The sequence below is a fragment of the Neofelis nebulosa genome, chromosome 2, assembly GCF_028018385.1.
Source record: "Neofelis nebulosa isolate mNeoNeb1 chromosome 2, mNeoNeb1.pri, whole genome shotgun sequence".
Lineage (NCBI taxonomy): Eukaryota > Metazoa > Chordata > Mammalia > Carnivora > Felidae > Neofelis > Neofelis nebulosa.
In genome coordinates, this window is record NC_080783.1 from 168,145,321 (window position 1) to 168,166,355 (window position 21,035).

Sequence of the window (21,035 nt, forward strand, 5' to 3'; positions counted from 1 at the left end):
CTCACCCTTTTTATTGTGTATTTTGCCTCTTCATCTCTTTGCTTTTCTCCTCATCAGGCTTGCTAGAAGTTTTTCTGTCTTCTGAAGAGTAAACCAGACCCTCTGGTTTGAATCCTGGCTCTGCCATTAACTAGTTGTGGAATGTTTGACAAGCCACTCACCGGGCTGTTGTGGCGATTAGGAGCTAACATGAATAAACCACTTAAAACAGTACCAGTCAGTGCTAAGTATTAGCTCTTTTTGTTAGTATTGTGATGGTTATTATTCAAAGTATCATATTTCGGTATTGTTCATTTTCTCTATTGCTTTTCTGTTTTGTATTATCTTTATTATTTGTTCTTGTTTTTTGTTGCATGGTGGTGTTTTTTCTTTTAGCTTACTCTTCTTTTTCTAGGTTAAGTTAAAAACCTTTGTTAACTTATTTTTCAGTATTTCTATTTTTTGTTCAGAAAATCTACTCAAACCTATAAATTTCCTCTGCTTTTAGCTACTTTCAGCAAATTTTGATACAAAATGCTTTCGTTATCATTTACCTGTAGGCATTTTGTAATTTCCTTTTAATTTTTTTAATGTTTATTTATTATTTTTGAGAGAGAGACACACACACAGAGTGGGGGGAAAGGCAGAGAGAGGGAGACACAGAATCTGAAGCAGGCTCTGAGCTGTCAGCACAAAGCCCAACATGGGGCTTGAACTCACAGTTCAAGAGATCATGACCTGAGCCGAAGTCAGACGCTTAACCAACTGAGCCACCCAGGCGCCACTATAGTTTCCTTTATTTTTTAAAATTTCTTTGTAATTTTTTAAAATTTACATCCAAATTAGTTAGCATATAGTGCAACAATGATTCCAGAACTAGATTCCTTAGTGCCCCTTACCCATTTGGCCCATCCCCCCTCCCACAACCCCTCCAGTAACCCTCAGTTTGTTCTCCATATTTATGAGTCTCTTATGCTTTGTCCCCCTCCCTGTTTTTATATTCTTTTTGTTTCCCTTCCCTTATGTTCATCCATTTTGTCTCTTAAAGTCCTCATATGAGTGAAGTCATATGATTTTTGTCTTTCTCTGACTGACTAATTTCACTTAGCATAATACCCTCCACTTCCATGCACATAGTTGCAAATGGCAAGATTTCATTCTTTTTGATTGCCAAGTAATACTCCATTGTATATACATACCACATCTTCTTTATCCATTCATCCATCGATGGACATTTGGGCTCTTTCCATACTTTGGCTATTGTTGATAGTGCTGCTATAAACATGGGGGTGCATGTGCTCCTTCGAAACAGCACACCTGTATCCCACGGGTAAATGTCTAGTAGTGCAATTGCTGGGTCATAGGGTAGTTCTATTTTTAGTTTTTTGAGGAACCTCCATGAGGTTGTTGCCTGAGTTGTGAATATTAGCCATTCTGACAGGTGTGAGTCAGAATCTCATTGTGGTTTTGATTTGTATTTCCCTGATGATGAGTGATGTTGAGCATGTTTTCATGTGTCGGTTGGCCATCTGGATGTCTTCTTTGGAGAAGCACTGTAATTTCCTTTTAAACTACCATTTATTGCAAGGCTTCCTCAGAGCCCACTATTCTTTTTTAGTTTGTTTCTAGAAATTTTGAATGTTTTATCCTATTTCCATTATATTTAGCTTTATTGCAGTCCCTCCTTAACACATTCATCTCCATCCAGCTCACTGTCCGAAGTGCTTCTGTTCCTGGCACACAGATACCATATCTCCCTGTATTTTTCTGAGGATGACAAACTATCTCTTAAATAGTCCTCTGGATCCTAGAGTAGCTTGTTTTGAGATGTGTACTCTTTCCTCCAAATCTTCCTGATACTGCTTTTTTTTCTTTGTTTGCACAGTTTTTCCCCCCAGAAACCATTCTAATTGATTTTCTCTTCTCTACTTCTTCTTGAACAAGGCAAGACCTATTCAAGCTCCAGGTTCCAATAGCATAGGCTGGGTGGATCTCCCCTGGGTCCTACTTGTCATCTCTTGGTATGGATGTTGACCACCTTTCTTACATCTGCAACCGAAGGGCAGATTCACTGCCACTGCTCTCATTCCAAAGTCTAGTTCCTAATCCTAGTCAATTTCCCTCTGTCTGGACTGCCTGTGCTCTACACGGTGAACATAGCCCGCTCACACAATTCCACAATCCCACTCTCCTGAGCTTTTATTTTTTTTTGTTTTTTATTTTTTTATCTTTAAGCCATCTGAGCTGATTAAGTACCCACCCACTAAGAGTGAGTTTCTTCTTTTCAACTCAAATCTTCAGGACAATATTCCTGGGAGTTAGCTGTTTAGAATACAGTAGTGGCTACTAATTTTCTTTTACTCCCTCCCCAGTTGTTTCAGGGAATTTGTAGTTTCATGTCCATCTGGCATGAAGAAGAGGATGGTTGAGTTTGATGGTGGACACAGGGAAGATCAAGAACATGTCCTTTAAGCCCATTTTCTGTTTGTCTGAGTGAATGAAGAGGTATGCAGTATTGCCCTTTCATCAGGTGGATGTTTCTGGAAAAAGACCTGGTGTATGCCAGATGTTGCTTTGAAAATTACTTTCTGATGTGTCCTATCTCTGTCACTTACTTACAGGTAACCCTGGGTGCAAATTTATTAGCCCCTCTGTGCTCTGTTCTCCTCTTATTTTAAAAAATGTTTTAATTTTATTTATTTTGAGAGAGACAGCATGCATGGGGGAGGGGCAGAGAGAAAGGGAGAGAGAGAATCCCAAGCAGGCTCCATGCTGCCAGCACAGAGCCCAACGTGGGGCTTGAACTCACAAAACTGTGAGATCATGACCTGAGCCGAAAACAAGAGTCAGACACTTAACCAACTGGGTCACCCAGGCGCCCCTCCTATTATATAAAGGAGATACCTACCTCATTGGGTTATTATGGGGCATAAAAGAAACCATGCACATAAAGTACTTAGAATTATGCCTGGCTGTAATGAACGCTTCATCAATGGTAGGCATTATCATTATCACTCTTATTATTTAATAATGCAGTTGTTATTAAATGTGTCCTGAACTGTGAGCTCTGAGAGGTAGGTCGATTTCTATCTCTTCCAGCTGAATAATTCTGAGCTTTACTTTCCTTGCTGTGCCTTAATTTTCTCGTTTGTAAAATTGTAGTGTTCAGATACATAATCTTCAAAATCCTGCCTGCTCTGACATACTGAGATTCTGTGGAAACTATAGCAACGCTGCTTCGCACATCCTCTGGGGAAAGAGATCCTTTGTAAGAAGTCTGTATTAAATAAACACAGGTCTTTAAACCTCACCAAGTAGAACGGGGCCTGGGACAAGGACCTTAATACAAAGTTCTACTTGTCCTCAAGTGGCTCTGACCAAATATGTCTTTGCAGTGTGTCCTTCTTTTTTTCCTTCTTACTTACTCTCTGGGGTTCTTTCCCGCTGTCTTAGCTCAGGGCACTAAAACAAAATACCATAGACTGGGTGGCTTATGAACAACAGGAATTTATATCTCACAGTTCTGGAGGCTGGGGGTATGAGATCAGGTGCCAGCATAGTCAGGTTCGGCTGAGGGCCCTCATCTGGGTTACAAACCGGCCACTTCTACTTATGACTTTATGTGGGAGAGGGAGAAAACAGACCCTCTTGTGACACTTATAAGGACACAATCCTATTCATGAGAGTCCCACCCTCATGATCCCATCTAATCCTCATCCCCTCTGAAAGGCCCCACCTCCCAATACCATGACATCGGGGTAACATAGACATTCAACATATAAATTTGGGGGGCACATAAACACTCAGACCCTAACACTCTCCTTTCAAATCACTGGGTCCTTTTCTTTACCAACATTCTGTTCCTCTTCTCCAAATTGAGCTGGAACCTAAATCAGTTGGCTAATTCATTGGCTAATTATACTTTACGATATAATACGATGCTTCATTATTAAATCAAAATCTTCTCCTTCGCTCTATAATGTAGAACGTTGTTTCAACCAGAATTCTAGGCATCATCAAATAGGTGTTGAAAGATATTTGGGAATGAAAAGAGGTAAAAATAATCTTACAAATCACATATTTATCATTTCTTCTACCAGGATGTGGCTTTATCTTCTCTATTACCTAAGTCAGGACCATGATGGCAGAGTATTTTTTTTATTTTTACCAGGTTTGTGAACCTATCATGAGAATTCTCAACCAGACCCTACCTGGCCTAATCTGCCAGAGCTCACCTCTTTCCTTTCGCTACTTTAGCACAGGTGGTACCACCATCCACTTCTCAGCAGCATAACTCAACTTTACAGCAAACTACTGTCTACCGCAAGAATTCCAGACACTTAAAAATAGTTCCAGAGCCAAGAGTCAAAGGAAGGTCTATCTGATCCAGAGCTGGTACGCTTGACAATCATTCAAATGCAAACTTGAGAACAGCATTTACCAAAGTGTATTTGGCACAAATCCAGTGTCATGAAACATGAATGGGTTTTGTGAAGTACAGGCAAAAGTTACTACGGTCACATAAATTTGGTTATCACTATGCTAAGCAAAATCAAACGATTTTATTTAGAACAAGAGTCCTCACAACCTTTAATAAGGCATTGTATTTTGGAAACGTCTAAGACATTTCTAAGCTCTTTTAAGCATGTTCCTATTTTTTAAAGACATTTGTGAAAGCTTGGATTAATATTTAGCAAACAGTCATTCCCTCTGCCCCCACTGTAGGTAAAGTATCCTTCCCAACCCCATTGACATTGGACTTGGACATGTGACTTGCTTTGGTCAATGGAACATTAGAGGCCTTAGATGTTCTGGCACCGATTAGTTTCTCTGTTACACTTCTGCCTCAGCCTGGAGAACCTGTCTGGGTTAGCCACTTGTACTAGAATAACGATAGACACATAGAGAAGATCTGAAGCCAACCAGTAGCTTGGAATCAAGACACGGTGACCACAACCTTGATGCCCAACATGCAGTGGAGCCCAGCCTAGACCAGCTTCACTGTGGTTGAACTGCAGACAGTGAGCATGAAAATAAATGTGTATGGGAGATAAGCCACTAAGGTACTGAGGTTAGCAGTCATCAAAAGCTGACTAAACACGTCACTGAAGTGATGTTCCATACAAAACAGTTTGGGAAAACAAACTCCAGAATTCTTCAGAATCCCTCTTTCTACTAAACTACCATCATTCTTCGGTATTTAAGATTAGCATGGCCTTTTCAATTGAATAAACATTTACAGTTTTCACTGTGATTCACATATCTATAGTTCCCATAAGAGAGTTTGTGAATTAGGATGAGCAGCCTCATTTCCCAACTAAGTAGGGCACTAGCAGGGCTAACGATGGGCAGAGAAGCCCATGGGACCCAGATTTCCTGGTCCTTGGCCCTGGTGCCTTGTCACTACACTTCATTGCCCCTCTTAATTTTTATAAAAAGCCCTTCATGCTGTTCTTTGTATTTAGTTCTAAATTTCTATTTTCAAATATACTTTCTGATTTAGAAATTCAGTGATTAAAAAATGACTTCAAAACAATCTCCAGTTGAAGAATATGAGTGTGGGTTGCATATTTTTGAACATTAATAATACCAAGAAGGCTTCCATTTATTCAGGTGCACAAAACCAGTCATCTAATGTCCTGTACCCAAAATGGCCCAAGTAACTTTAAAAGCTGTTCTAAAGGATAGAGAGCTGTGAGAAATGACTAAATAGCACTGAAAGCAGTACTCTGCTCATAAAAAGTTTAAGAATTAGGCCATCTGGATGGTAGAAAGATGTGAACCAAAGGAACCAGGACAAAGTCCTGAACAAGTTCCCAAATTTGTTATGTAGACAAGTTAGGTGCTCAAGTACTGAAACCAATAGCTGCACATGTTTTTAAAAATATTCCTGTTGAGCCTGTTCGAGGGCAGGTGGGATCTTCAACATGGCATTTCCCTTGTGTATGGCATCTGCTGTTGGCCCAGTGGCCCCAGACATCACGCTTTGTTTTCGTGTTGTAAGCTCCTGATTCCCGATACCCTCCACAGATCCTAGGAAACATTCAAGTGGTGCCTCCAAGTCCTACCCATCAAAAATATTTCTCTGACACAGACACTGCCTTACATTTCTTGTAGGAGTGGAAATAGTATAGCATTATTGAAGGGCACTTTGTCAATTTCATTCATTCATTTTCCACATCCTCTCTGTGCCAGGCACACTTCTAGGCCTGTAGATACTGCAATGAACAAAGCAGACAAAACTCTCTGTCCTTTTGAAACTGATATTCTAGAGAGTTGGGGATAGAAGAAGAAGATAGGTTCCTCTGGTGGAGAAAAATAAATGAATTAAGATGTCATGAACAAGTAGAAGGTCAGAAATTCTGGAGAAAACTTAAGCATAATGGGGAAAGGAATGGAGTAAGGTGGAAAGAGAAGATCTCAATGATGAGGCTATGTCTACCCCAATATTTTGTTTAAAAGTTTAGAGCCACAAAATAGAAAGACCCAATGGAAACACACAAAGTGCTATTTGTGATTACTTTAAGAAGGTAGGATTTGGGGTCATTTTTTGTGCTGTGTTTTATATGTACATGCTTGTGTATTTTTAATTAATTGTAATTTTTGAGAATGATGTACTTAGGCATTTTTATTTTTCAAAAACTCCCCCACGGGCACCTGGGTGGCTCAGTTGGTTAAGCATTCGACTCTTGATTTTGGCTTAGGTCATGATCCCAGGGTCATGGGATCAAGACCCGGGTTGGTTTCTGCTCTAAGCATGGATTCTCTCTCTCTCTCTACTGGCACAAAAACAGACACTCAGATCAATGGAAAAGAATAGAGAACCCAGAAATGGACCCACAAACATATGGCTGACTAATCTTTGACAAAGCAGGAAAGAATATCCAATGCAATAAAGAGAGTCTCTTCAGCAAATGATGCTGGGGAAACTGGACAGCGACATGCAGAACAATGAACCTGGACCACTTTCTTACACCATACAAAAATAAACTCAAAATGGATGAAAGACCTAAACGTAAGACAGGAAGCCATCAAAATCCTAGAGGAGAAAGCAGGCAACAACCTCTTTGACCTCAGCCGCAGCAACTTCTTACTCAACACATCTCCAGAGGCAAGGGAAACAAAAGCAAAAATGAACTATTGATACCACATCAAAATAAAAAGCTTCTTCACAGCAAAGGAAATAATCAGCAAAACTAAAAGGCAACCAACAGAATGGGAGAAGATAATTTGCAAACGACATATCAGATAAATGGTTAGTATCCAAAATCTATAAAGAACTTATTAAATTCAACACCCAAAAAACAAATAATCCAGTGAAGAAGGCAAAAGACGTGAATAGACACTTCTCCAAAGAAGACATCCAGATGGCCAACTGACACATGAAAAAATGCTCATAACCACCACTCATCAACAGGGAAATACAAATCAAAACCACAATGAGATACCACCTCACACCTCTCAGAATGCCTAACATTAACAACTCAGGCAACAACAGATGTTCACAGGATGTGGAAAAAGAGGATCTCTTACGCACTGCTGGTGGGAATGCAAACTGGTGTAGACACTCTGGAAAACAGTATGGAGGTTACTCAAAATACTAAAAATAGAACTAGAACTACCCTACAGCCCAGCAATTGCACTACTAGGTATTTATCCAAGGGATACAGGTATGCTGTTTCAAAGGGACACATGCACCCCAATGTTTATAGCAGCACTATCAACAATAGCCAAAATACGGAAAGAGCCCAAATGTCCATCAATGGATGAATGGATAAAGAAGATGTGGTACACACACACACACACACACACACACACACACACACACAGAGTGGAGTATTACTCGGCAATCAAAAAGAATGAAATCTTGCCATTTGCAACTACGTAGATGGAACTAGAGGGTATTGTGCTAAGCGAAATTAGTCAGTCATAGAAAGACAAATATCATATGATGTCACTCATATAAGGACTTTAAGAGACAAAACAGATGAACATAAGGGAAGCAAAAAGAATATAAAAACAGGGAGGGGGACAAAACATAAGAAACTCTTAAATATGGAAAACAAACTGAGGGTTACTGGAGAGGTTGTGGGAGGGGGATTCCTTAAGGAATCTACTCCTGAAATCATTGTTGCCCTGTATGCTAACTTGGATGTAAATTATAAAAAATAAATAAATTATAGAAAGAAAAAATAAGATTCTCTCTCTCTCTCTCTCTCCCTCTGCCCCTCCCCTGCTTGCCTACATGTGTGCTCTCTCTCTCTCTCTCTCTCTTTCTCTCTTTCAAAAAAACCAAAACAAAACAAAACAAAAAAAAAACCTTCCCCACGCAATTCTGATGCACAGCAGATATCAAATTGTTTCCTTCCCACCTAATATTTCAGGTTCTATGGTCAAAAGAATCCCAGTAAACTGAGCACAATGAATTCAATATTTTAATTAACTAATTTGTGTGTATATATATGTATATATGTATACACACACATATATAATATTAAAATATAATATATACTATAATCATATAATATATATTAAATTTAAATACATGTATATACATATATATATATATATATATACATATAATGTCTTCCTAAAATCCCATCAATTAGATTACTGCGGAGTCATACATGAATATCTCATAGTGCACCATGAGAAATAATGTAGTCCAAATAAAGAGGTTAGCATCCTGCGCAATAAATGTTTAGCTACCATCACTGTTATTGTGAGAGGCTTAACCTTGAAAAAGGAATGGGATGTATGGGGAGAAGATAGGTAAAGAATGTGGATAAAGGTCAGCTATTAGATTTTCTAGGCAGAAGAAATACATGGCCAGAGCCCTGGGCAATGAGCTTGTTTGGAGCAAAGGCCACTCTTCCTTTCATTGTGAATACATTTACTGGGCTATTTGACCACAAGCTCCATGAGCGCTGGGCCTGTGTCCACCTTGCTCACTGCTGTACCCCAGAACGTAGCTGTAGATACTTGTTGAATGTTCAAAGTATTTGAACCACAACTGAAAGTTTTCCATTTAAAATGTACCCTCAGGCTGTTTTTATGATATCAGTCATCATTTTAATGAGGAGCTAACCAGAGCCATGCTGAGACAAAGAGTTAAGTGAGACATACTCAAACTTAACAATAAAATGCAGTCTTTTCTTGGATTTGTATGCCATTACAACTCATTTATCTGGTGTGGTTAGGAAATGAGAAAATTCTTTAGAATGAAAATGGCCATTTAATGCTAAATAACTTAAAATTTATTTTAACAGTCAGATGGAAATATTTTAAATTTTTATTACAAATACCTGGGGCTTTTTAAACACTGCATATGGAACAAAATTGAGCCTTTCCTTTAATGAATCTGTGTCGATTAGAGATCACAAACTGTGAGCAGCCTAAAAGTACCTTTAAGCTAAATATTTTATTGGAATGTTTCAGAGTAGTCCCCAAATTAAAGGAAAATTAGATAACCAATCTTGAAAAGGTCAGGAACCATTGCAGTTCCCAGAGTCTGTGTGGAAGGAAAAATAAAGTATCTATTCAGGGTCCCAGGATGAAGCACCCCCAAAAGCTATGAGTTACCCTACTGACATGCAAATTCCTGTCCGAAAGCTACTGATCTGCTTAGACCAGACACTCAGCCTTGTCCAGGAGAGGAGAGGACACTTTAGGTGATGGGTCTTCTGAGACAGAGTACAACATGAGAAAGGGAGTTTTCCAAAGGCCACAGTGCTGCTTCCAAAAGAGACCAGAATGAAAGCTGGGCACGTGAAAACACAGAGGTCCAACACAGAAATCAGTGATCATGTTGAACACCACAGACAGTACTAGATTATAATCCAGTGATGTTCTTGGAATCTACTCAGCAGCTCAAGGCTGGTTTTCCCCTTTACTTAATGGTCTTGGATTTCTGTACTTCCGAGTTTCTAATTTGTGTAGCTCTTTTGCCTCTCTTTTTCTTTTAAAATGATTATCTGTTTCTTGCTACCTTCAACGTGCCTCCCTTTGAGACTTTCAATTTATCCCCCCAGCTATTTTCAATTTACCTACCTCTACTTGACCATGGACTAGGAAATGAAGGACCCAAGCCTGTCAAACTTATGTGTGTAATGAAGCTTTAAATGAGTCCGGGTCCCCGAGTGAAACGCAGATGACAAACACATAGGCTTGGTGTCATCCACACTAGCTTGCTGCTCAGGGGCTTCTCCTGCCCACAGTTAGTGGTTTAGCTATTTTGATAGTGACTAGATGAGGAATTTATCTGTAAATGGTATGCCACTGCTTTTTGAAGAACGCAATGTTCTTTTACAACTATTTATTTCATCTTCACCATGGCACTGAAAGGAAGGAAAGGGCAAATATTTGCTCAGGTTTATAAGTATAAAAATGGAGCCACAGAGAGCTTAAAGTGCGTAGATGGAAAGGCTAGTACGAACCCCAGGTGTCTGGTTTCCACTCTAGAAGTTAGTTAATAGATTCAGCTATGTCAATATCGGGAGACCTACAGCATCATAGGTCGGAGGCAGCTTAAAACTCAGGGGATCACGAGGGGATATAACAAGTGTATGATTTTTAAAAGGCACGGGGAAAATCCTACATGTAGCTGTTGAACATGTATTAAATCCTGAGAACAGTGGAAGCAAGTAAGTGGGAACAAACATAGAACGGTATAAGTTAACTAAATGGGAACATAAATTTCACCGTGTAATCACTTCTAGCAACAACTTTAATGAAATACTGAAAATATGTTTACCAATTTTCAGGCAACACAAAACTGGAAAGGATTACTAAATATCAAATGACAGAAACAAGATTCAAGCTGGAAATATTGGCCAGAATCTAACCATGATGAAATTCAACATATATATATATATATATATATATATATATATATATATATATATAAGATTCAACTTTACAAACATGGTATAGGGAAAGCCTAGCTTGGTAACAGTCATAGGGATTTTGGTTTACTGCAAAGCAAGAAATAATAATAATAATGTTTATCATTTATTGAATATATATAGTGCTGTGAGCCTCAGACTAAGTTTTTTAGCTGCATTATGTCAATTCTTACAACAATTATAAAAAGTAAGCATCATTATCATCATCATCCCCATGATATAGTTGAGAAAACTAATAATCAGGGAAGTAAAATGCCCAGAGTTTAACAGCTTGTCAGTATTAAAGCCAGGGGTTAAACCTACCTCCATCTCTATCTTAACTAATATGCCACTGTTAGTTTTTAAAAACAAATTTAATGTTTATTTATTTTTGAGAGAGAGAGAGAGAGAGAGGGAGGGGCAGAAAGAGAGGAAGACAGAATCTGAAGCAGGCTTCAGGCTCTGAGCTGTCAGCACAGAGCCGGATGAGGGCTCAAACTCTTGAGCCATGAGATCATGACCTGAGCCAAAGTCGGATGCTTAACCAACTGAGCCACCCAGGAGCCCCTACTGTTACTTTTAAAAATAAATGCCATTCTCTGCACCGAGTATGGAGCCTGCTTAAGATTCTCTCTCTCTCCCTCTGCACTTCTTCCCCACTTGCACTCTCTCTAAAAATACATACATACATACATACATACATACATACATACATACATATAAATGCCATTAATAAAAGACTCAATAAAGGAAGTCTCTTTGCAAAACTCACATGTTAACTGGAGTACTGTGTGCAGTTTTCTGGGCATGTATAACTTTTAGATTCATCCATATATACCTTTTATAAAGATCTAGTCATGGTTTATCCTGAGAGCAATGGAAAGCAGCACATGAAGTATGAATAAGGAAGCCAAAAAGAGTTTATGAGATGCCTTCAAATACACCATTCTGAATGAGAACTACCATGGTGTTGAGGAAGGGGCCTAGGCACTGGATTTAGCCTGACTGGATCCACCTGTCTTGCCCATGTGACCATATGTTTCCCCATCTGTAAAATGCTCAGGAGGATTCTTCCGGCCACTACTGCTGGGAGCACTAGAAACAAGGCATGGGAAGCCTCTTGGCCCAGCTCTGCTATCTAGAAGTGTTCATGAGATAGTATTATTACTGCTCCTCATGGAAGTAAGGAAAATGGACTTTACCTTGATATTAGGGAGAAACTTTTAAAATGGCAGCTGCTGGAAAGAGAATTAGCTACCTCGTGAAATAGTGAACTGAGGGCAGTTAGTCAAATTTATACATGCACTTTAGAAAAATACTGCACTACATTAGATGAGTTTTGACATTAAATGCTCTCTGAGGTCCCTTTAAAAGTTGAGATACTACATACAAACTTATGTGCTTCCTTTCATCTACAAAATGTGCTGACAAACCAGCCATGGGAGCCATGTGTTGAAATACAACAGTGGGTGAGTGTGCATGGAGACACCTCAGCATCTTACCCACTCCCCAGCGGGTTCAAGGACATGCCCTTTACAAAAGCCTATCAAAGCAAAGGACAATTTGTAATCCCAGGTTGGCAGGCCCTTCATATTCTTTTTTTTTTTTAATTTTTTTTTTCAACATTTTTTATTTATTTTTGGGACAGAGAGAGACAGAGCATGAACGGGGGAGGGGCAGAGAGAGAGGGAGACACAGAATCGGAAACAGGCTCCAGGCTCCGAGCCATCAGCCCAGAGCCTGACGCGGGGCTCGAACTCACGGACCGCGAGATCGTGACCTGGCTGAAGTCGGACGCTTAACCGACTGCGCCACCCAGGCGCCCCAGGCCCTTCATATTCTTAAGCAGGTGACTTTGGCATCAGTAATCATATATGTTTTATTTTTTTTAATGTTTACTTATTTTGAGAGAGAGAGAGAGAGAGAGAGCAGGGGAGGAGCAGAGAAAGAATCCCAAGCAGGCTCCACACTGTCAGCACAGAGCCCGATGCAGGGCTTGAACTCACAAACCATGAGATCATGACCTGAGCCAAAATCAAGAGTTGGACACTTAACCGACTGAGCCACCCAGGTGCCCCATACGTGTTTTATTTATAGTCATCACAAAATGATCCAGAAGAGTAGAGTTCATTGAACAGGGGACAATAGAAATGGAAAGAATGAATGACTGACTCTCAATAGATGCAGAGAAAGCATTTTACAAAATACAGCATCCTTTCTTGATAAAAACCCTCAAGAAAGTAGGGATAGAAGGAGCATACCTCAAGATCATAAAAGCCATATATGAACGACCCAACACTAATATCATCCTCAATGGGGAAAAACTGAGAGCCTTCCCCCTAAGATCAGGAACAAGACAGAGATGTCCACTCTCACCACTGTTATTCAACATAGTATTGGAAGTTTTAGCCTCTGCAATCAGACAACACAAAGAAATAAAAGGCATCCAAATCGGCCAGGAGGAGGTCAGACTTTCACTCTTGGCAGATGACATGATACTCTATATGGAAAACCCAAAAGATTCCACCAAAAAACTGCTAGAACTTATTCATTAATTCAGCAAAGTTGGAGGATATAAAATCAACACACAGAAATCGGTTGCATTCCTATACACCAACAATGAAGCAACAGAAAGAGAAATCAAGGAATCGATCCCATTTACAGTTGCACCAAAAACCATAAAATACCTAGGAATAAATCTAACCAAAGAGGTGAAAAATCTATATACTGAAAAGTATAGAAAGTTTATGAAAGAAATTGAAGAAGACACAAAAAATGGAAAAAGCTTCCATGCTCCTGGATAGGAAGAACAAATATTGTTAAAATGTCAATACTACCCAAAGCAATCTACATATTCAGTGCAATCTCTATCAAAATAACACCAGCACTCTTCACAGAGCTAGAACAAACAATCCTAAAATTTGTGTGGAACCAGAAAAGACCCTGAATAGCCAAAGCAATCTTGAGAAAGAAAACCAAAGCAGGAGGCATCGCAACCCCAGACTTCAAGCTATACTACAAAGCTGTAATCATCAAGATAGTATGGTCTGGCACGAAAACAGACACTTAGATCCATGGAACAGAATAGAGAACCCAGAAATGGACCTACAAACATATGGCCAACTAATCTTTGACAAAGCAGGAAAGAATATCCAACGCAATAAAGACAGTCTCTTCAGCAAGTGGTGCTAGGAAAACTGGACAGCGACATGTAGAACAATGAACCTGGAGCACTTTCTTACACCATACACAAAAATAAACTCAAAATGGATGAAAGACCTAAATATATAGATAGGAAGCCATCAAAATCCTCTAGGAGAAAGCAGGCAAAAACCTCTTTGATCTTGGCCGCAGCAACTTCTTCCTCAATATGTCTCCAGAGGCAAGGGAAACAAAAGCAAAAATGAACTACTGGGACCTCATCAAAATAAAAAGTTTCTGCACAGAGAAGGAAACAATCAGCAAAACTAAAAGGCAACCGACAGAATGGGAGAAGATATTTGCAAATGACATATCAGATAAAGCATTAGTATCCAAAATCTATAAAGAACTTATCAAACTCAACACCCCCCAAAAAAATAATAATCCAGTGAAGAAATGGGCAAAAGACATGAATAGACACTTCTCCAAAGAAGACATCCAGATGGCCAACCAACACATGAAAAAATGCTCATTAACATCACTCATCAACAGGGAAATACAAATCAAAACCACAATGAGATACCACCTCACACCTCTCAGAATGGCTAACATTAACAACTCAAGCAACAACAGAAGTTGGTGAGGGTGCAGAGAAAGAGGATCTCTTTTGCATTATTTGTGGGAATGCAAGCTGGAGCAGCCACTCTGGAAAACAGTATGGAGGTTGCTCAAAAAATTAAAAATAGAACTACCCTATGGCCCAACAATTGCACTAGTAGGTATTTATCCAAGGGATACAGGTATGCTGTTTCAAAGGGGCACATGCACCCCCCATGTTTATAGCAGCACTATCAACAATAGCCAAAGTATGGAAAGAGCCCACATGTCCATCGATGGATGAATGGATAAAGAAGATGTGGTATGTATATACAATGGAGTATTACTCGGCAATCAAAAAGAATGAAATCTTGCCATTTGCAACTACATGGATGGACCTGGAGGGTATTATGCTAAGTGAAATTAGTCAGAGAAAGACAAATATCATATGACTTCACTCATATGAGGACTTTAAGAGACAAAACAGATGAACATAAGGGAAGGGAAACAAAAAATATAAAAACAGGGAGGGGGACAAAACAGAAGAGACTCAAATATGGAGAACAAACTGAGGGTTACTGGAGGGGGTGTGGGAGGGGGGATGGGCTAAATGGGTAAGGGGCATTAAGGAATCTACTCCTGAAATCATTGTTGCACTGTATGCTAACTAATTTGGATGTAAATTTAAAAAAATAAAATTAAGTTAAAAAAAAAAGAATAATGAGTGACTGATTGTTAATTTCTTTGGCCACGTTGCACCCTTCACCCCTTTTCCCAAATGGCAGCCCTGTTAATGAATCACAGTATCTGGTCTGAGTTGCTTCCTTTTACTTCCTCACAATAGCATGCCATTGGTGAACTGATTATCTTCTTTTTTTTTAATGAATGTCTGATAGTAGCTCAAATTTACATGATGTTTGGAAGACCTGGGTTGCTCTTTGCTTTACCTTTTGAACCAGATTTCACTGTAGCTTATTTATTTACAAAGGCAGGGGAAAAAAAGGTTTTATTATGTTACTAAAGTCTGGAAATTTATCCGGGGTGATGAAAAAGGGTAATTATAAACTAACCTCAAGTGTTGGGAAAGTGTTTTTTAAGCATTTTGTTTACAAGCCAGAAAAATGAAATCCACCTCTGAAGTTTTCTTCCTGACATATTTCTGGCCAGTCTAAAGTAAAGTGACGAGATTTGCTAATATCATGGGATGCTGAATTTCTATTTTGAACTTTGGAAAATTTTCACAATATGAAATGTATTAAAGTCACAATATACTCTGTTCTACATGCAGCTCCTCTTGCTTGGAAATCTCTTCCCCTCACCCTTGACCAGATTATTTTCTACTCATCCAAGGTCTCTGCTTAAAGGCATCACTTCCTCAGAGAGCCTTCCCTGTCTACCCTGCATTAGGTCTCTGTGCTTTCCCAGTTTTCTTCTGTATCTCCTCAAAATTTGTAGTTATGTATTAAACTGTAACATACCAGTTCTACTTTTCTATTGTGTCTCAATATTTAGGATAGTGTTTGGCATACATTAGGTGCTCAATAAATATTTGGTGAATGAATGAGTGTATTCTAACTCTTTTTTTTTTATTTTTTAATGTCTATATATTTTTGAGAGAGAGAGAGAGAGAGAGTGAGCAGGGAAGGGCAGAGAGAGTGAGGGAGAGAGAGACAGAATCCAAAGCAGGCTCCAGGCTCTGGCCTGTCCACACAGAGCCTGATGTGGGGCTTGAACTTACAAACCATGAGATCATGACATGAGCCAAAGTCAGACACTTAATCAAGAGAGCCACCCAGGCGCCCCTAGTGTATGCTAACTTTTTATGACATTAAATGAAAGAAAGATAACTCAATGTTAAATTTTTACTCTGGTAAGTCTCCTCTGAAAGTTAAAAGTTTAACTCAGTCCCTTACTACTGCTTTTTTTTTTCAACTTTAGTCCACATTTCGTACTTAAAAATTATGACACTATAGAACTTTGTAGGTAGATCCTTTTTGAAAACATGATTCTCTGTTTGTTCATCAAAGGTTTGATCAAAGGTCTTTTGGAAAAACAGGTCAACCAGATCATTTTTTGACTGGCCACATGGGCAAAAACATTCGTGCACAAAGGTCACAAGAAATGTAAACATTATAAAGGCATAAGACCTACCACAGTCTCATTACTGCACTCCCTAATACTTCCTAGGACTATAATGTTGTCAAGATAATGTTTTGGAGAAAAAGTAAAAATTTAACTCAAAATGTGGGCATGTTTAACTGATAGCAGTGGTTTCCAGTTGGTTTGCCTTGAAGATTTGTTTTTTGTTTTTCCATTCCCTGATCTTAAACCCCATTCTTACCATAGATCCATGAAAGCAGGCACCAAACCCACAGTGTTGTTCATCTTACCCTTAGTGCCTGGCATAAAAAAGGTGCTCAATGAGCAGTCACTGAATAAATGAATGGATCCTACCTTAATCATGGTTCTCCTCACACAGAGGCAAATCAAGGGTGACCAAAACAATAAATAAATAGAAACTTTTATATGAGCAAAGGAAGCTTGATATAAAATAAATAGTTCATTAATCCAGCATTACTTGATTACCAGTCATCATGAGTATTGTCTTTCTTTACTGCCATTTACAAGAACACCTTTGGAGCTCCCCTGTGTGAATTACCTTCAGAAGTTGTTTTTGAACTTCATTAAGGAAGACTGTCCTGATTGCTACTCAGACCTGTTTACTGCCCCCTCCCCAAATGATTATCATGTGTCCCAAACATCCACTTTATTCACCATGCTTGATTTCAAATAGTCCTTGATTGGGACACCTGGTTGGCTCAGTCGCGAGTCCAACTCTTGGTTTCAGCTTGGGTCATCATCTCAAAGTTTGGGCCCCACATTGGGCTCTGTGCTGACAGTGTGAAGCCTGCTTGGGATTCTCTCTCTCCCTCTCTCTCTCTGCCCTTCCCCCATTCATGTTATATGCCTCTCTCAAAATACATAAAGAAACATTAAAAATTTTCAAATAGTCCTTGATAAATGTTGAAAATTACTTATAAAACAATTTTGGACATTTTTGAAATAAGGGTAGGACCTTTCCCCATGCTATTGTTTGGATAGAAAAAACACACATTTGGATATCAAAAATGGTCATTGTTTAAGCTTGCACATAAAGTTTCATTCCTACAATACACACATAAAAAAAGTTTTCATTATAAATCTTAATGGCAAAGTCATAAGCAAATTTCCCTCTACTAGAGGGGAAAGAAATTTCCCTCTGTTTGCTTTGTTGGGAAGGGACCAGGGATTGGACAGGGTCCCAGTAGGGATTTACACTATATAACAACTTTTTCAATGTTGCTGATAGTTTCTGTTATTAGGAAATGCTCTTTCATATAATTATGATTATATTAGAGCTACTCTGATTTGTGTCGTTGTACAGAACTAGAACCAATGGATAGAAGTAACAAAAACACCAAGTTTAACTCATGGTTAGAAAGGACCAGCCAACCATTAGCAACATCCTACTTAAAATAAGTAACTGGCAGTTTCTTGAAATCTGGTTCCTGCTTTCACCACAGGGGGCTTATAATAAATCCTAGAAATGATATTTGATCTCCTTGGTGATGGTGGTAAGGTGAGGGTAGTTACTGCAGCCTCTTGTGGGCTATTAAAATGCCAGGATTAGAACAAAAGGAGTTTGAAATATAATGCTATTGTTTAGGGAGGAATGTGTTCATCTAGTGGCCTAGTGGAATTTGAAGCAATTCAAACAGACATTATGGACTATGTTTTGGGGGGGAAAGGATGCCTAAAGGAGAGTGAGAAAGGAGGGTGAGAAAGGACAGCCAGGCAGAGAGGGAAAAACTCACCCCTAGATAAACCTTTTTCATTTTGCTGGCTGTGTCCCATACCTAAGAAAGCTTCCTGGCTGACTCTGATCTAATCTCACATTAAATATCACTGCTGTGTGCTGTGTGCACGGGTCAGACATAGGTTTCTCCATTTCAAAAGCTCTGGATCAGTGTAATAATCCTTGGGGGGGGGGGGGCGGTGGGTAAAGAGGCACTAAGACAGGAAAGAGAATGAGGATGAATCTAACCCTCCTTATTGGTACAAAGCTGGGGTGCCCATGGGAGCTGTTCTGATGACCCCAAACAGGCCCACCTAGCTCAGTTAGAAAGGTTATGTATGTATCAAACAACTACACAAGGGTATATGCATAAACACTCTCTGCCTGCTTGTTAGGAATGGTCTCTTTCACCTGAATCCAATTTTTCTAACTAGACTCAGTACACTCATTTACTCTGCCTTTCTCCTGGCTGGGAAGTCCAGGTGTGGATGGCCAATTTCTCATTCTAGTTTCTGATTTCCACCTTGGGCTCTTTCAAGAGAAGCCAGAGATTAGTCACATGTTGCCAATAGCATAGTGTCCAAATGCCCAGGACCACCATAATCTAGCTCCAACCCAACTTTCTAGGCCAACAATTTCCCCTCTTCATGAATCTTCAATCATCCGATCTCCTAGACATACCCTGTGATGTTCTAAGCCTTGATTTTTGCTCATGCCACTTGCCAGGGATGCCATACAGCTGTTCTCTATATTATCGAAACTTTCAAGAAGGAGAGCAGAGCTCTTCTGAGAGCCCAGGACCCAGACTGGCTTCACACTTTACACAAAGCTCTGGCTCCCCTAGATTGGTCCACCTGGCTCATCAGAGCTCAGGTTATAAACCATGTCCACAGAAATATTTCTTTCAGTATAGTTGGGGTATGCATAATGCTTTACAAAAAAAATTTCTGAAAAAGTAACCAATGTTTTAAAACTAGACTATTACATGTAATGTTTTTTCACCTGGATTCCAAGCTTCATTTGAAATATCAGTAAATAAGGCATCTGAACTGACCTTGCTGCAGAGCAAAAGTTGGCCAGCACTGAGCAGCAGCTGCTCTTTCGTGTAAGGCTTGTCTCTCCTATTTGCTGCATTTCCGGGCCCTCCTACAGTTCTTATACCCAGCTTCCTTTAGTCATTTAAACCACCTAACTGGATGCTATGGGCATTTGAGTTTGCACACCACCACCCCCTGCACCAAAAAACTGTCAAATCTAATCTTCTGGTACACATGGCTCTGTGAAGCTATTTTTCTTCCCAGGAAGAGCCATGAGACAGCAGAGCAGAAACAAGCTGGATATCCCAATTTGGCTTAGCCCTTCTCTCAAACAAATGTCATCTCCTTCCTCCCATAGCAGAGAGGAATACAGGTCCTAGTACTTTGTGAATTTGCTCCAACTCTCTTTTCTCCTGGTTTGCAAGACAAAACTATTACTCTTCCTATGCCATCCACTATTTTAGCAAGCTTTTTACTTTAGAATAATTTTAGATCCACAGAAAGTTTGTTAAGATAATACAGATCGTTTTCATATACCCCAGACCAAATTTTCTGTTATTAACATCTTACATTATTAGTATGGTTCATTTGTGACAATTTTAAGTCAGTGTTAATACATGATTAAAAAAATTTTTTTTTAATGTTTATCTTTGAGAGACAGAGCACGGGTTGGGGAGGGGAAGAGAGAGCGGGAGACACAGAATCAGAAGTAGCCTTCAGGCTCCAGGCTTCAGGCTCTGAGCTGTCAGCACAGAGCCCTATGCCCTATGCAGGGCTTGAACCCACAAAATGCGAGATCATGACCTGAGCTGAAGTCGGACACTTAACCGACTGAGCCACCCGGCACCCCTATTCATACTTGAATATTAACTAAAGCCCATGCTTTATTCATATTTCTTTTTTACCTAATACCTTTTTTCTGTTCTCAAGACCCTAACCAGAATATTATGTTAAATTTAGTCATCATGTCTTCTTAATCTCTTCTTGGTTATAAGATCAAAGATTCAGGGAGCTCAGAGAATACCAAGTATGATAAATACCAAAAAATCTACACATAGGCATATCATATCCAAACTGCAGAAAATCAAAGACAAAGAGTAAATCTTGGAAGAAGATAGAAGGGGTGGGGGAACACTTTACCTTTAGAAGAACAAGGATAAGAATTACATTGACTTCATTTAAAATCACATAAACAAGATGAGAGTGCGGTGATATATTTAATTCAAGTGTTGAAAGAAAAATAATCACCATCCTAGAATTCTGTATCTAGCAAAACAGATATACTTTCATCCTTCAAAAGTGAAGGAGACATAAAGACCTGATCAACAAAAACTGAGGGATTTTGTCAGCAGAAGATCTGCTTTGAAAGAAATGTTTCTTCAGAGAGAAGAAAAATGACAGTGTAGGCCAGAAACTTGGACCTACATAAAGAAAGGAAGAACATTCAAGAAGGAATAAATGAAGGTACAGTTTGCCCTTGAAACATGGTTTTGAAGTACAAAGATCCACTTATATGTGGATTATTTTCAAAAAATACCATACAGTACTGTAAATGTATTTTTT

At 39.2% G+C, this 21,035-nt stretch overlaps 1 protein-coding gene across 3 annotated transcripts in view; it reads right to left on the reverse strand.

Annotated features, from left to right (window-relative positions):
* LEPR (leptin receptor) overlaps positions 1-19,744 on the reverse strand; it is a 156,665-nt gene extending 136,921 nt beyond the window's left edge. For 2 of the 3 annotated variants that reach the window (XM_058717094.1, XM_058717092.1), the window contains exon 1: positions 3,499-4,376. The gene's annotated coding sequence lies outside the window, so the exon portion shown is untranslated. Of the gene's footprint in view, positions 1-3,498; positions 4,377-19,489 lie in introns of those variants that run through there. The other variant, XM_058717095.1, reaches the window with a different exon arrangement.
* Between the last annotated feature and the right edge of the window lie 1,291 nt (positions 19,745-21,035).